This window comes from Lissotriton vulgaris, chromosome 8, assembly GCF_964263255.1.
Source record: "Lissotriton vulgaris chromosome 8, aLisVul1.2, whole genome shotgun sequence".
Taxonomy (NCBI): Eukaryota; Metazoa; Chordata; class Amphibia; order Caudata; family Salamandridae; genus Lissotriton; species Lissotriton vulgaris.
The window spans coordinates 1,528,663,197-1,528,678,196 of NC_141696.1; the positions used below are offsets into that span (position 1 = coordinate 1,528,663,197).

A 15,000-nucleotide genomic window follows, 5' to 3' on the forward strand; every position below is an offset into this window, starting at 1 on the left:
TGGAAGCAAGTTTAGAAGGAGGACATAAATCAAAGTCTAGGTTTAATTGATTGTGTTGTAGATCAGTTGGAAAAAATGTGATGAATAGAGAAAAAGTACTACAGCTGATTCCAAGACCTAATTTGTTAGAAGCAAGGAACCTCTCAACTGTGCCGAAACCCGGGATTGAATCAGGGACCTTTAGATCTTCAGTCTAACGCTCGCCCAACTGAGCTATTTTGGCCTGCTTATAGCTGTGGTCTTCATACTTTAATTTAAACCATTTAACAAAATAGATGCAGGACCTGGATTTTTAACCTCATATGGTAGAGATATGTTTTAAGGAGTCCTGTATCATTCCCCAGTTAACTGGTGCAATGGGTAAATAGCATTTTTGGGATCCAGGTTAGGTAGTTGTTTTTTTAACTCGAAATGGACTAGCACTATATTACCTAGATATATTTGGCATGAGTAGGTAAGCAATGTCATCTGACTACTGACATCTGTGTTCAAGGGGAAGTGGAATGTGATGCAGACAAGAGTTTACTTTACAAAAAAGGACGAAATGGAAAACATTCATAGTCAAACCTGAAGGCAAGATAGGTGGAAGAAAGTTTAAAAGGAGGACAGAAAGCAAAGTCTATGTTGAATTGATCATTTTGTAGATCAGTTGATAAAAATGTTAATAGAGAAAAAAGTACTACAGCTGATTCCAAGACCTATTTTGTTAGAAGCAAGGAACCCCTCAACTGTGCCGAAACCCGGGATTGAACCAGAGACCTTTAGATCTTCAGTCTAACGCTCTCCCAACTGAGCTATTTCGGCCTTCTGATAGCTGGGGTCTTCATACTTTAATTTGAACCATTTAACAAAATAGATGCAGGACCTGGATTTTTAACCTCATATGGTAGAGATATGTTTTAAGGAGTCCTGTATCATTCCCCAGTTAACTGGTGCAATGGGTAAATAGAATTTTTGGGATCCAGGTTAGGTAGTTGTTTTTTTAACTCTGAATGGACTAGCACTATATTACCCAGATATATTTGGCATGAGTAGGTAAGAAATGTCATCTGACTACTGACATCTGTGTTCAAGGGGAAGTGGAATGTGATGCAGACAAGAGTTTACTTTACAAAAAAGGACGAAATGGAAAACATTCATAGTCAAACCTGAAGGCAAGATAGGTGGAAGAAAGTTTAAAAGGAGGACAGAAAGCAAAGTCTATGTTGAATTGATCATTTTGTAGATCAGTTGATAAAAATGTTGATAGAGAAAAAAGTACTATAGCTGATTCCAAGACCTATTTTGTTAGAAGCAAGGAACCTCTCAACTGTGCCGAAACCCGGGATTGAACCAGGGACCTTTAGATCTTTAGTCTAACACTATCCCAACTTAGCTATTTCGGCCTGCTTATAGCTGTGGTCTTCATACTTTAATTTAAACCATTTAACAAAATAGATGCAGGACCTGGATTTTTAACCTTATATGGTGAGATATGTTTTAAGGAGTCCTGTATCATTCCGCAATTAACTGGTGCAATGGGTAAATAGCATTTTTGGGATCCAGGTTAGGTAGTTGTTTTTTTAACTCTGAATGGACTAGCACTATATTACCCAGATATATTTGGCATGAGTAGGTAAGCAATGTCATCTGACTACTGACATCTGTGTTCAAGGGGAAGTGGAATGTGATGCAGACAAGAGTTTACTTTACAAAAAAGGACGAAATGGGAAACATTCATTATCAAACCTGAAGGCAAGATAGGTGGAAGAAAGTTTAAAAGGAGGACAGAAAGCAAAGTCTATGTTGAATTGATCATTTTGTAGATCAGTTGATAAAAATGTTGATAGAGAAAAAAGTACTACAGCTGATTCCAAGACCTATTTTGTTAGAAGCAAGGAACGTCTCAACTGTGCCGAAACCCGGGATGGAACCAGGGACCTTTAGATCTTCAGTCTAACGCTCTCCCAACTGAGCTATTGCGGCCTGCTTATAGCTGTTGTCTTCATACTTTAATTTAAACTATTTAACAAAATAGATGCAGGACCTGGATTTTTAACCTCATATGGTAGAGATATGTTTTAAGGAGTCCTGTATCATTCCGCAATTAACTGGTGCAATGGGCAAATAGCAGTTTTGGGATCCAGGTTAGGTAGTTGTTTTTTTAACTCTGAATGGACTAGCACTATATTACCCAGATATATTTGGCATGAGTAGGTAAGCAATGTCATCTGACTACTGACATCTGTATTCAAGGGGAGGTGGAAGGTAATGAAGACAAGAGTTTACTTTACAAAAAAGCATGAAATGGGAAATATTCATTGTCAAACCTGAAGGTAAGAGAGGTGGAAGCAAGTTTAGAAGGAGGACATAAAGCAAAGTCTATGTTAAATTGATTGTGTTGTAGATCAGTTGGAAAAAATTTGATGAATAGAGAAAAAGTACTACAGCTGATTCCAAGACCTATTTTGTTAGAAGCAAGGAACCTCTCAACTGTGACGAAACCCGGGATTGAACCAGGGACCTTTAGATCTTCAGTCTAACGCTCTCCCAACTGAGCTATTTCGGCCTGCTTATAGCTGTGGTCTTCATACTTTAATTTAAACCATTTAACAAAATAGATGCAGCACCTGGATTTTTAACCTCATATGGTAGAGATATGTTTTAAGGAGTCCTGTATCATTCCGCAATTAACTGGTACAATGGGTAAATAGCATTTTTTGGATCCAGGTTAGGTAGTTGTTTTTTTAACTCTGAATGGACTAGCACTATATTACCCAGATATATTTGGCATGAGTAGGTAAGCAATGTCATCTGACTACTGACATCTGTGTTCAAGGGGAAGTGGAATGTGATGCAGACAAGAGTTTACTTTACAAAAAAGGACGAAATGGAAAACATTCATAGTCAAACCTGAAGGCAAGATAGGTGGAAGAAAGTTTAAAAGGAGGACAGAAAGCAAAGTCTATGTTGAATTGATCATTTTGTAGATCAGTTGATAAAAATGTTAATAGAGAAAAAAGTACTACAGCTGATTCCAAGACCTATTTTGTTAGAAGCAAGGAACCTCTCAACTGTGCCGAAACCCGGGATTGAACCAGAGACCTTTAGATCTTCAGTCTAACGCTCTCCCAACTGAGCTATTTCGGCCTTCTGATAGCTGGGGTCTTCATACTTTAATTTGGACCATTTAACAAAATAGATGCAGGACCTGGATTTTTAACCTCATATGGTAGAGATATGTTTTAAGGAGTCCTGTATCATTCCCCAGTTAACTGGTGCAATGGGTAAATAGCATTTTTGGGATCCAGGTTAGGTAGTTGTTTTTTTAACTCTGAATGGACTAGCACTATATTACCCAGATATATTTGGCATGAGTAGGTAAGCAATGTCATCTGACTACTGACATCTGTGTTCAAGGGGAACTGGAATGTGATGCAGACAAGAGTTTACTTTACAAAAAAGGACGAAATGGAAAACATTCATAGTCAAACCTGAAGGCAAGATAGGTGGAAGAAAGTTTAAAAGGAGGACAGAAAGCAAAGTCTATGTTGAATTGATCATTTTGTAGATCAGTTGATAAAAATGTTGATAGAAAAAAAAGTACTACAGCTGATTCCGAGACCGATTTTGTTAGAAGCAAGGAACCTCTCAACTGTGTCGAAACCCGGAATTGAACCAGGGACCTTTAGATCTTCAGTCTAACGCTCTCCCAGCTTAGCTATTTTGGCGTGCTTATAGCTGTGGTCTTCATACTTTAATTTAAACCATTTAACAAAATAGATGCAGGACCTGGATTTTTAACCTCATATGGTGAGATATGTTTTAAGGAGTCCTGTATCATTCCGCAATTAACTGGTGCAATGGGTAAATAGCATTTTTGGGATCCAGGTTAGGTAGTTGTTTTTTTACCTCTGAATGGACTAGCACTATATTACCCAGATATATTTGGCATGAGTAGGTAAGCAATGTCATCTGACTACTGACATCTGTGTTCAAGGGGAAGTGGAAGGTAATGCAGACAAGAGTTTACTTTACAAAAAAGCATGAAATGGGAAATATTCATTGTCAAACCTGAAGGTAAGAGAGGTGGAAGCAAGTTTAGAAGGAGGACATAAATCAAAGTCTAGGTTTAATTGATTGTGTTGTAGATCAGTTGGAAAAAATGTGATGAATAGAGAAAAAGTACTACAGCTGATTCCAAGACCTAATTTGTTAGAAGCAAGGAACCTCTCAACTGTGCCGAAACCCGGGATTGAATCAGGGAGCTTTAGATCTTCAGTCTAACGCTCTGCCAACTGAGCTATTTCGGCCTGCTTATAGCTGTGGTCTTCATACTTTAATTTAAACCATTTAACAAAATAGATGCAGGACCTGGATTTTTAACCTCATATGGTAGAGATATGTTTTAAGGAGTCCTGTATCATTCCCCAGTTAACTGGTGCAATGGGTAAATAGCATTTTTGGGATCCAGGTTAGGTAGTTGTTTTTTTAACTCGAAATGGACTAGCACTATATTACCTAGATATATTTGGCATGAGTAGGTAAGCAATGTCATCTGACTACTGACATCTGTGTTCAAGGGGAAGTGGAATGTGATGCAGACAAGAGTTTACTTTACAAAAAAGGACGAAATGGAAAACATTCATAGTCAAACCTGAAGGCAAGATAGGTGGAAGAAAGTTTAAAAGGAGGACAGAAAGCAAAGTCTATGTTGAATTGATCATTTTGTAGATCAGTTGATAAAAATGTTAATAGAGAAAAAAGTACTACAGCTGATTCCAAGACCTATTTTGTTAGAAGCAAGGAACCTCTCAACTGTGCCGAAACCCGGGATTGAACCAGAGACCTTTAGATCTTCAGTCTAACGCTCTCCCAACTGAGCTATTTCGGCCTTCTGATAGCTGGGGTCTTCATACTTTAATTTGAACCATTTAACAAAATAGATGCAGGACCTGGATTTTTAACCTCATATGGTAGAGATATGTTTTAAGGAGTCCTGTATCATTCCCCAGTTAACTGGTGCAATGGGTAAATAGAATTTTTGGGATCCAGGTTAGGTAGTTGTTTTTTTAACTCTGAATGGACTAGCACTATATTACCCAGATATATTTGGCATGAGTAGGTAAGAAATGTCATCTGACTACTGACATCTGTGTTCAAGGGGAAGTGGAATGTGATGCAGACAAGAGTTTACTTTACAAAAAAGGACGAAATGGAAAACATTCATAGTCAAACCTGAAGGCAAGATAGGTGGAAGAAAGTTTAAAAGGAGGACAGAAAGCAAAGTCTATGTTGAATTGATCATTTTGTAGATCAGTTGATAAAAATGTTGATAGAGAAAAAAGTACTATAGCTGATTCCAAGACCTATTTTGTTAGAAGCAAGGAACCTCTCAACTGTGCCGAAACCCGGGATTGAACCAGGGACCTTTAGATCTTTAGTCTAACACTATCCCAACTTAGCTATTTCGGCCTGCTTATAGCTGTGGTCTTCATACTTTAATTTAAACCATTTAACAAAATAGATGCAGGACCTGGATTTTTAACCTTATATGGTGAGATATGTTTTAAGGAGTCCTGTATCATTCCGCAATTAACTGGTGCAATGGGTAAATAGCATTTTTGGGATCCAGGTTAGGTAGTTGTTTTTTTAACTCTGAATGGACTAGCACTATATTACCCAGATATATTTGGCATGAGTAGGTAAGCAATGTCATCTGACTACTGACATCTGTGTTCAAGGGGAAGTGGAATGTGATGCAGACAAGAGTTTACTTTACAAAAAAGGACGAAATGGGAAACATTCATTATCAAACCTGAAGGCAAGATAGGTGGAAGAAAGTTTAAAAGGAGGACAGAAAGCAAAGTCTATGTTGAATTGATCATTTTGTAGATCAGTTGATAAAAATGTTGATAGAGAAAAAAGTACTACAGCTGATTCCAAGACCTATTTTGTTAGAAGCAAGGAACGTCTCAACTGTGCCGAAACCCGGGATGGAACCAGGGACCTTTAGATCTTCAGTCTAACGCTCTCCCAACTGAGCTATTGCGGCCTGCTTATAGCTATTGTCTTCATACTTTAATTTAAACTATTTAACAAAATAGATGCAGGACCTGGATTTTTAACCTCATATGGTAGAGATATGTTTTAAGGAGTCCTGTATCATTCCGCAATTAACTGGTGCAATGGGCAAATAGCAGTTTTGGGATCCAGGTTAGGTAGTTGTTTTTTTAACTCTGAATGGACTAGCACTATATTACCCAGATATATTTGGCATGAGTAGGTAAGCAATGTCATCTGACTACTGACATCTGTATTCAAGGGGAGGTGGAAGGTAATGAAGACAAGAGTTTACTTTACAAAAAAGCATGAAATGGGAAATATTCATTGTCAAACCTGAAGGTAAGAGAGGTGGAAGCAAGTTTAGAAGGAGGACATAAAGCAAAGTCTATGTTAAATTGATTGTGTTGTAGATCAGTTGGAAAAAATTTGATGAATAGAGAAAAAGTACTACAGCTGATTCCAAGACCTATTTTGTTAGAAGCAAGGAACCTCTCAACTGTGACGAAACCCGGGATTGAACCAGGGACTTTTAGATCTTCAGTCTAACGCTCTCCCAACTGAGCTATTTCGGCCTGCTTATAGCTGTGGTCTTCATACTTTAATTTAAACCATTTAACAAAATAGATGCAGCACCTGGATTTTTAACCTCATATGGTAGAGATATGTTTTAAGGAGTCCTGTATCATTCCGCAATTAACTGGTACAATGGGTAAATAGCATTTTTTGGATCCAGGTTAGGTAGTTGTTTTTTTAACTCTGAATGGACTAGCACTATATTACCCAGATATATTTGGCATGAGTAGGTAAGCAATGTCATCTGACTACTGACATCTGTGTTCAAGGGGAAGTGGAATGTGATGCAGACAAGAGTTTACTTTACAAAAAAGGACGAAATGGAAAACATTCATAGTCAAACCTGAAGGCAAGATAGGTGGAAGAAAGTTTAAAAGGAGGACAGAAAGCAAAGTCTATGTTGAATTGATCATTTTGTAGATCAGTTGATAAAAATGTTAATAGAGAAAAAAGTACTACAGCTGATTCCAAGACCTATTTTGTTAGAAGCAAGGAACCTCTCAACTGTGCCGAAACCCGGGATTGAACCAGAGACCTTTAGATCTTCAGTCTAACGCTCTCCCAACTGAGCTATTTCGGCCTTCTGATAGCTGGGGTCTTCATACTTTAATTTGGACCATTTAACAAAATAGATGCAGGACCTGGATTTTTAACCTCATATGGTAGAGATATGTTTTAAGGAGTCCTGTATCATTCCCCAGTTAACTGGTGCAATGGGTAAATAGCATTTTTGGGATCCAGGTTAGGTAGTTGTTTTTTTAACTCTGAATGGACTAGCACTATATTACCCAGATATATTTGGCATGAGTAGGTAAGCAATGTCATCTGACTACTGACATCTGTGTTCAAGGGGAAGTGGAATGTGATGCAGACAAGAGTTTACTTTACAAAAAAGGACGAAATGGAAAACATTCATAGTCAAACCTGAAGGCAAGATAGGTGGAAGAAAGTTTAAAAGGAGGACAGAAAGCAAAGTCTATGTTGAATTGATCATTTTGTAGATCAGTTGATAAAAATGTTGATAGAGAAAAAAGTACTATAGCTGATTCCAAGACCTATTTTGTTAGACGCAAGGAACCTCTCAACTGTGCCGAAACCCGGGATTGAACCAGGGACCTTTAGATCTTTAGTCTAACACTCTCCCAACTTAGCTATTTCGGCCTGCTTATAGCTGTGGTCTTCATACTTTAATTTAAACCATTTAACAAAATAGATGCAGGACCTGGATTTTTAACCTCATATGGTAGAGATATGTTTTAAGGAGTCCTGTATCATTCCGCAATTAACTGGTGCAATGGGCAAATAGCAGTTTTGGGATCCAGGTTAGGTAGTTGTTTTTTTAACTCTGAATGGACTAGCACTATATTACCCAGATATATTTGGCATGAGTAGGTAAGCAATGTCATCTGACTACTGACATCTGTATTCAAGGGGAGGTGGAAGGTAATGCAGACAAGAGTTTACTTTACAAAAAAGCATGAAATGGGAAATATTCATTGTCAAACCTGAAGGTAAGAGAGGTGGAAGCAAGTTTAGAAGGAGGACATAAAGCAAAGTCTATGTTAAATTGATTGTGTTGTAGATCAGTTGGAAAAAATTTGATGAATAGAGAAAAAGTACTACAGCTGATTCCAAGACCTATTTTGTTAGAAGCAAGGAACCTCTCAACTGTGCCGAAACCCGGGATTGAACCAGGGACCTTTAGATCTTCAGTCTAACGCTCTCCCAACTGAGCTATTTCGGCCTGCTTGTAGCTGTGGTCTTCATACTTTAATTTAAACCATTTAACAAAATAGATGCAGGACCTGGATTTTTAACCTCATATGGTAGAGATATGTTTTAAGGAGTCCTGTATCATTCCGCAATTAACTGGTACAATGGGTAAATAGCATTTTTTGGATCCAGGTTAGGTAGTTGTTTTTTTAACTCTGAATGGACTAGCACTATATTATCCAGATATATTTGGCATGAGTAGGTAAGCAATGTCATCTGACTACTGACATCTGTGTTCAAGGGGAAGTGGAAGGTAATGCAGACAAGAGTTTACTTTACAAAAAAGCATGAAATGGGAAATATTCATTGTCAAACCTGAAGGTAAGAGAGGTGGAAGCAAGTTTAGAAGGAGGACATAAAGCAAAGTCTATGTTAAATTGATTGTGTTGTAGATCAGTTGGAAAAAATTTGATGAATAGAGAAAAAGTACTACAGCTGATTCCAAGACCTATTTTGTTAGAAGCAAGGAACCTCTCAACTGTGCCGAAACCCGGGATTGAACCAGGGACCTTTAGATCTTCAGTCTAACGCTCTCCCAACTGAGCTATTTCGGCCTTCTGATAGCTTGGGTCTTCATACTTTAATTTGAACCATTTAACAAAATAGATGCAGGACCTGGATTTTTAACCTCATATGGTAGAGATATGTTTTAAGGAGTCCTGTATCATTCCCAATTAACTGGTGCAATGGGTAAATAGCATTTTTGGGATCCAGGTTAGGTAGTTGTTTTTTTAACTCTGAATGGACTAGCACTATATTACCTAGATATATTTGGCATGAGTAGTTAAGCAATGTCATCTGACTACTGACATCTGTGTTCAAGGGGAAGTGGAATGTGATGCAGACAAGAGTTTACTTTACAAAAAAGGACGAAATGGGAAACATTCATTGTGAAACCTGAAGGCAAGATAGGTGGAAGAAAGTTTAAAAGGAGGACAGAAAGCAAAGTCTATGTTGAATTGATCATTTTGTAGATCAGTTGATAAAAATGTTGATAGAGAAAAAAGTACTACAGCTGATTCCAAGACCTATTTTATTAGAAGCAAGGAACCTCTCAACTGTGCCGGAACCCAGGATTGAACCAGGGACCATTAGATCTTCAGTCTTACGCTCTCCCAACTGAGCTATTGCGGCCTGCTTATAGCTGTGGTCTTCATACTTTAATTTAAATCATTTAACAAAATAGATGCAGGACCTGGATTTTTAACCTCATATGGTAGAGATATGTTTTAAGGAGTCCTGTATCATTCCGCAATTAACTGGTGCAATGGGTAAATAGCATTTTTGGGATCCAGGTTAGGTAGTTGTTTTTTTAACTCTGAATGGACTAGCACTATATTACCCAGATATATTTGGCATGAGTAGGTAAGCAATGTCATCTAACTACTGACATCTGTGTTCAAGGGGAAGTGGAAGGTAATGCAGACAAGAGTTTACTTTACAAAAAAGCATGAAATGGGAAATATTCATTGTCAAACCTGAAGGTAAGAGAGGTGGAAGCAAGTTTAGAAGGAGGACATAAAGCAAAGTCTATGTTAAATTGATTGTGTTGTAGATCAGTTGGAAATAAATTGATGAATAGAGAAAAAGTACTACAGCTGATTCCAAGACCTATTTTGTTAGAAGCAAGGAACCTCTCAACTGTGCCGAAACCCGGGATTGAACCAGGGACCTTTAGATCTTCAGTCTAACGCTCTCCCAACTGAGCTATTTCAGCATTCTGATAGCTGGGGTCTTCATACTTTAATTTGAACCATTTAACAAAATAGATGCAGGACCTGGATTTTTAACCTCATATGGTAGAGATATGTTTTAAGGAGTCCTGTATCATTCCCCAGTTAACTGGTGCAATGGGTAAATAGCATTTTTGGGATCCAGGTTAGGTAGTTGTTTTTTTAACTCTGAATGGACTAGCACTATATTACCTAGATATATTTGGCATGAGTAGGTAAGCAATGTCATCTGACTACTGACATCTGTGTTCAAGGGGAAGTGGAATGTGATGCAGACAAGAGTTTACTTTACAAAAAAGGACGAAGTGGGAAACATTCATTGTCAAACCTGAAGGCAAGATAGGTGGAAGAAAGTTTAAAAGGAGGACAGAAAGCAAAGTCTATGTTGAATTGATCATTTTGTAGATCAGTTGATAAAAATGTTGATAGAGAAAAAAGTACTACAGCTGAATCCATGACCTATTTTGTTAGAAGCAAGGAACCTCTCAACTGTGCCGAAACCCGGGATTGAACCAGGGACCTTTAGATCTTCAGTCTAAGGCTGTCCCAACTGAGCTATTTCGGCCTGCTTAAAGCTGTGGTCTTCATACTTTAATTTAAACCATTTAACAAAATAGATGCAGGACCTGGATTTTTAACCTCATGTGGTAGAGATATGTTTTAAGGAGTCCTGTATCATTCCCCAGTTAACTGGTGCAATGGGTAAATAGCATTTTTGGGATCCAGGTTAGGTAGTTGTTTTTTTAACTCTGAATGGACTAGCACTATATTACCCAGATATATTTGGCATGAGTAGGTAAGCAATGTCATCTGACTACTGACATCTGTGTTCAAGGGGAAGTGGAAGGTAATGCAGACAAGAGTTTACTTTACAAAAAAGCATGAAATGGGAAATATTCATTGTCAAACCTGAAGGTAAGAGAGGTGGAAGCAAGTTTAGAAGGAGGACATAAAGCAAAGTCTATGTTAAATTGATTGTGTTGTAGATCAGTTGGAAAAAATTTGATGAATAGAGAAAAAGTACTACAGCTGATTCCAAGACCTATTTTGTTAGAAGCAAGGAACCTCTCAACTGTGCCGAAACGCGGGATTGAACCAGGGACCTTTAGATGTTCAGTCTAACGCTCTCCCAACTGAGCTATTTTGGCCTTCTGATAGCTGGGGTCTTCATACTTTAATTTGAACCATTTAACAAAATAGATGCAGGACCTGGATTTTTAACCTCATATGGTAGAGATATGTTTTAAGGAGTCCTGTATCATTCCCCAGTTAACTGGTGCAATGGGTAAATAGCATTTTTGGGATCCAGGTTAGGTAGTTGTTTTTTTAAATCTGAATGGACTAGCATTATATTACCCAGATATATTTGGCATGAGTAGGTAAGCAATGTCATCTGACTACTGACATCTGTGTTCACGGGGAAGTGGAATGTGATGCAGACAAGAGTTTACTTTACAAAAAAGGACGAAATGGGAAACATTCATAGTCAAACCTGAAGGAAAGATAGGTGGAAGAAAGTTTAAAAGGAGGACATGAAGCAAAGTCTATGTTGAATTGATCATTTTGTGGATCAGTTGATAAAAATGTTGATAGAGAAAAAAGTACTACAGCTGATTCCAAGACTTATTTTGTGAGAAGCAAGGAACCTCTCAACAGTGCCGAAACCCGGGATTAAACCAGGGACCTTTAGATCTTCATTCTAACGCTCTCCCAACTGAGCTATTTCTGCCTCCTGCTAGCTGTAGTCTTCATACTTTAATTTAAACCATTTAACAAAATAGATGCAGGACCTGGATTTTTAACCTCATATGGTAGAGATATGTTTTAAGGAGTCATGTATCATTCCGCAATTAACTGGTGCAATGGGCAAATAGCATTTTTGGGATCCAGGTTAGGTAGTTGTTTTTTTAACTCTGAATGGACTAGCACTATATTACCCAGATATATTTGGCATGAGTAGGTAAGCAATGTCATCTGACTACTGACATCTGTGTTCAAGGGGAAGTGGAAGGTAATGCAGACAAGAGTTTACTTTACAAAAAAGCATGAAATGGGAAATATTCATTGTCAAACCTGAAGGTAAGAGAGGTGGAAGCAAGTTTAGAAGGAGGACATAAAGCAAAGTCTATGTTAAATTGATTGTGTTGTAGATCAGTTGGAAAAAATTTGATGAATAGAGAAAAAGTACTACAGCTGATTCCAAGACCTATTTTGTTAGAAGCAAGTAACCTCTCAACTGTGCCGAAACCCGGGATTGAACCAGGGACCTTCAGATCTTCAGTCTAACGCTCTTCCAACTGAGCTATTTCGGCCTGCTTATAGCTGTGGTCTTCATACTTTAATTTAAACCATTTAACAAAATAGATGCAGGACCTGGATTTTTAACCTCACATGGTAGAGATATGTTTTAAGGAGTCCTGTATCATTCCGCAATTAACTGGTGCAATGGGTAAATAGCATTTTTTGGATCCAGGTTAGGTAGTTGTTTTTTTAACTCTGAATGGACTAGCACTATATTACCCAGATATATTTGGCATGAGTAGGTAAGCAATGTCATCTGACTACTGACATCTGTGTTCAAGGGGAAGTGGAAGGTAATGCAGACAAGAGTTTACTTTACAAAAAAGCATGAAATGGGAAATATTCATTGTCAAACCTGAAGGTAAGAGAGGTGGAAGCAAGTTTAGAAGGAGGACATAAAGCAAAGTCTATGTTAAATTGATTGTGTTGTAGATCAGTTGGAAAAAATTTGATGAATAGAGAAAAAGAACTACAGCTGATCCCAAGACCTATTTTGTTAGAAGCAAGGAACCTCTCAACTGTGCCGAAACCCGGGATTGAGCCAGGGACCTTTAGATCTACAGTCTAACGCTCGCCCAACTGAGCTATTTCGGCCTGCTTATAGCTGTGGTCTTCATACTTTAATTTAAACCATTTAACAAAATAGATGCAGGACCTGGATTTTTAACCTCATATGGTAGAGATATGTTTTAAGGAGTCCTGTATCATTCCCCAGTTAACTGGTGCAATGGGTAAATAGCATTTTTGGGATCCAGGTTAGGTAGTTGTTTTTTTAACTCTGAATGGGCTAGCACTATATTACCCAGATATATTATGCATGAGTAGGTAAGCAATGTCATCTGACTACTGACATCTGTGTTCAAGGGGAAGTGGAATGTGATGCAGACAAGAGTTTACTTTACAAAAAAGGACGAAATGGAAAACATTCATAGTCAAACCTGAAGGCAAGATAGGTGGAAGAAAGTTTAAAAGGAGGACAGAAAGCAAAGTCTATGTTGAATTGATCATTTTGTAGATCAGTTGATAAAAATGTTGATAGAGAAAAAAATACTACAGCTGATTCCAAGACCTATTTTGTTAGAAGCAAGGAACCTCTCAACTGTGCCGAAACCCGGGATTGAACCAGGGACCTTTAGATCTTCAGTCTAATGCTCTCCCAACTGAGCTATTTCGGCCTTCTGATAGCTGGGGTCTTCATACTTTAATTTGAACCATTTAACAAAATAGATGCAGGACCTGGATTTTTAACCTCATATGGTGAGATATGTTTTAAGGAGTCCTGTATCATTCCGCAATTAACTGGTGCAATGGGTAAATAGCATTTTTGGGATCCAGATATATTTGGCATGAGTAGGTAAGCAATGTCATCTGACTACTGACATCTGTGTTCAAGGGGAACTGGAATGTGATGCAGACAAGAGTTTACTTTACAAAAAAGGACGAAATGGAAAACATTCATAGTCAAACCTGAAGGCAAGATAGGTGGAAGAAAGTTTAAAAGGTGGACAGAAAGCAAAGTCTATGTTGAATTGATCATTTTGTAGATCAGTTGATAAAAATGTTGATAGAAAAAAAAGTACTACAGCTGATTCCGAGACCGATTTTGTTAGAAGCAAGGAACCTCTCAACTGTGTCGAAACCCGGGATTGAACCAGGGACCTTTAGATCTTCAGTCTAACGCTCTCCCAGCTTAGCTATTTTGGCCTGCTTATAGCTGTGGTCTTCATACTTTAATTTAAACCATTTAACAAAATAGATGCAGGACCTGGATTTTTAACCTCATATGGTGAGATATGTTTTAAGGAGTCCTGTATCATTCCGCAATTAACTGGTGCAATGGGTAAATAGCATTTTTGGGATCCAGGTTAGGTAGTTGTTTTTTTACCTCTGAATGGACTAGCACTATATTACCCAGATATATTTGGCATGAGTAGGTAAGCAATGTCATCTGACTACTGACATCTGTGTTCAAGGGGAAGTGGAAGGTAATGCAGACAAGAGTTTACTTTACAAAAAAGCATGAAATGGGAAATATTCATTGTCAAACCTGAAGGTAAGAGAGGTGGAAGCAAGTTTAGAAGGAGGACATAAATCAAAGTCTAGGTTTAATTGATTGTGTTGTAGATCAGTTGGAAAAAATGTGATGAATAGAGAAAAAGTACTACAGCTGATTCCAAGACCTAATTTGTTAGAAGCAAGGAACCTCTCAACTGTGCCGAAACCCGGGATTGAATCAGGGACCTTTAGATCTTCAGTCTAACGCTCTGCCAACTGAGCTATTTCGGCCTGCTTATAGCTGTGGTCTTCATACTTTAATTTAAACCATTTAACAAAATAGATGCAGGACCTGGATTTTTAACCTCATATGGTAGAGATATGTTTTAAGGAGTCCTGTATCATTCCCCAGTTAACTGGTGCAATGGGTAAATAGCATTTTTGGGATCCAGGTTAGGTAGTTGTTTTTTTAACTCGAAATGGACTAGCACTATATTACCTAGATATATTTGGCATGAGTAGGTAAGCAATGTCATCTGACTACTGACATCTGTGTTCAAGGGGAAGTGGAATGTGATGC

The 15,000-nt window shown here is 38.0% G+C and overlaps 7 non-coding genes across 7 annotated transcripts; all 7 read right to left on the reverse strand.

Annotated features, from left to right (window-relative positions):
- Window positions 1-1,312: 1,312 nt before the first annotated feature.
- TRNAF-AAA (transfer RNA phenylalanine (anticodon AAA)) lies at window positions 1,313-1,385 on the reverse strand. Its single transcript has one exon. It is a non-coding gene; the product is annotated as a tRNA-Phe (tRNA).
- A 3,996-nt stretch (window positions 1,386-5,381) lies between these two features.
- TRNAF-AAA (transfer RNA phenylalanine (anticodon AAA)) lies at window positions 5,382-5,454 on the reverse strand. Its single transcript has one exon. It is a non-coding gene; the product is annotated as a tRNA-Phe (tRNA).
- Window positions 5,455-7,706: 2,252 nt separating this feature from the next.
- Window positions 7,707-7,779, reverse strand: TRNAF-AAA (transfer RNA phenylalanine (anticodon AAA)). The gene has a single exon. It is a non-coding gene; the product is annotated as a tRNA-Phe (tRNA).
- Window positions 7,780-8,289: 510 nt separating this feature from the next.
- On the reverse strand, window positions 8,290-8,362 carry TRNAF-GAA (transfer RNA phenylalanine (anticodon GAA)). Its single transcript has one exon. It is a non-coding gene; the product is annotated as a tRNA-Phe (tRNA).
- Window positions 8,363-8,872: 510 nt separating this feature from the next.
- On the reverse strand, window positions 8,873-8,945 carry TRNAF-GAA (transfer RNA phenylalanine (anticodon GAA)). The gene has a single exon. It is a non-coding gene; the product is annotated as a tRNA-Phe (tRNA).
- Window positions 8,946-12,946: 4,001 nt separating this feature from the next.
- TRNAY-GUA (transfer RNA tyrosine (anticodon GUA)) lies at window positions 12,947-13,019 on the reverse strand. The gene has a single exon. It is a non-coding gene; the product is annotated as a tRNA-Tyr (tRNA).
- Window positions 13,020-13,527: 508 nt separating this feature from the next.
- On the reverse strand, window positions 13,528-13,600 carry TRNAF-GAA (transfer RNA phenylalanine (anticodon GAA)). Its single transcript has one exon. It is a non-coding gene; the product is annotated as a tRNA-Phe (tRNA).
- Window positions 13,601-15,000: the final 1,400 nt, after the last annotated feature.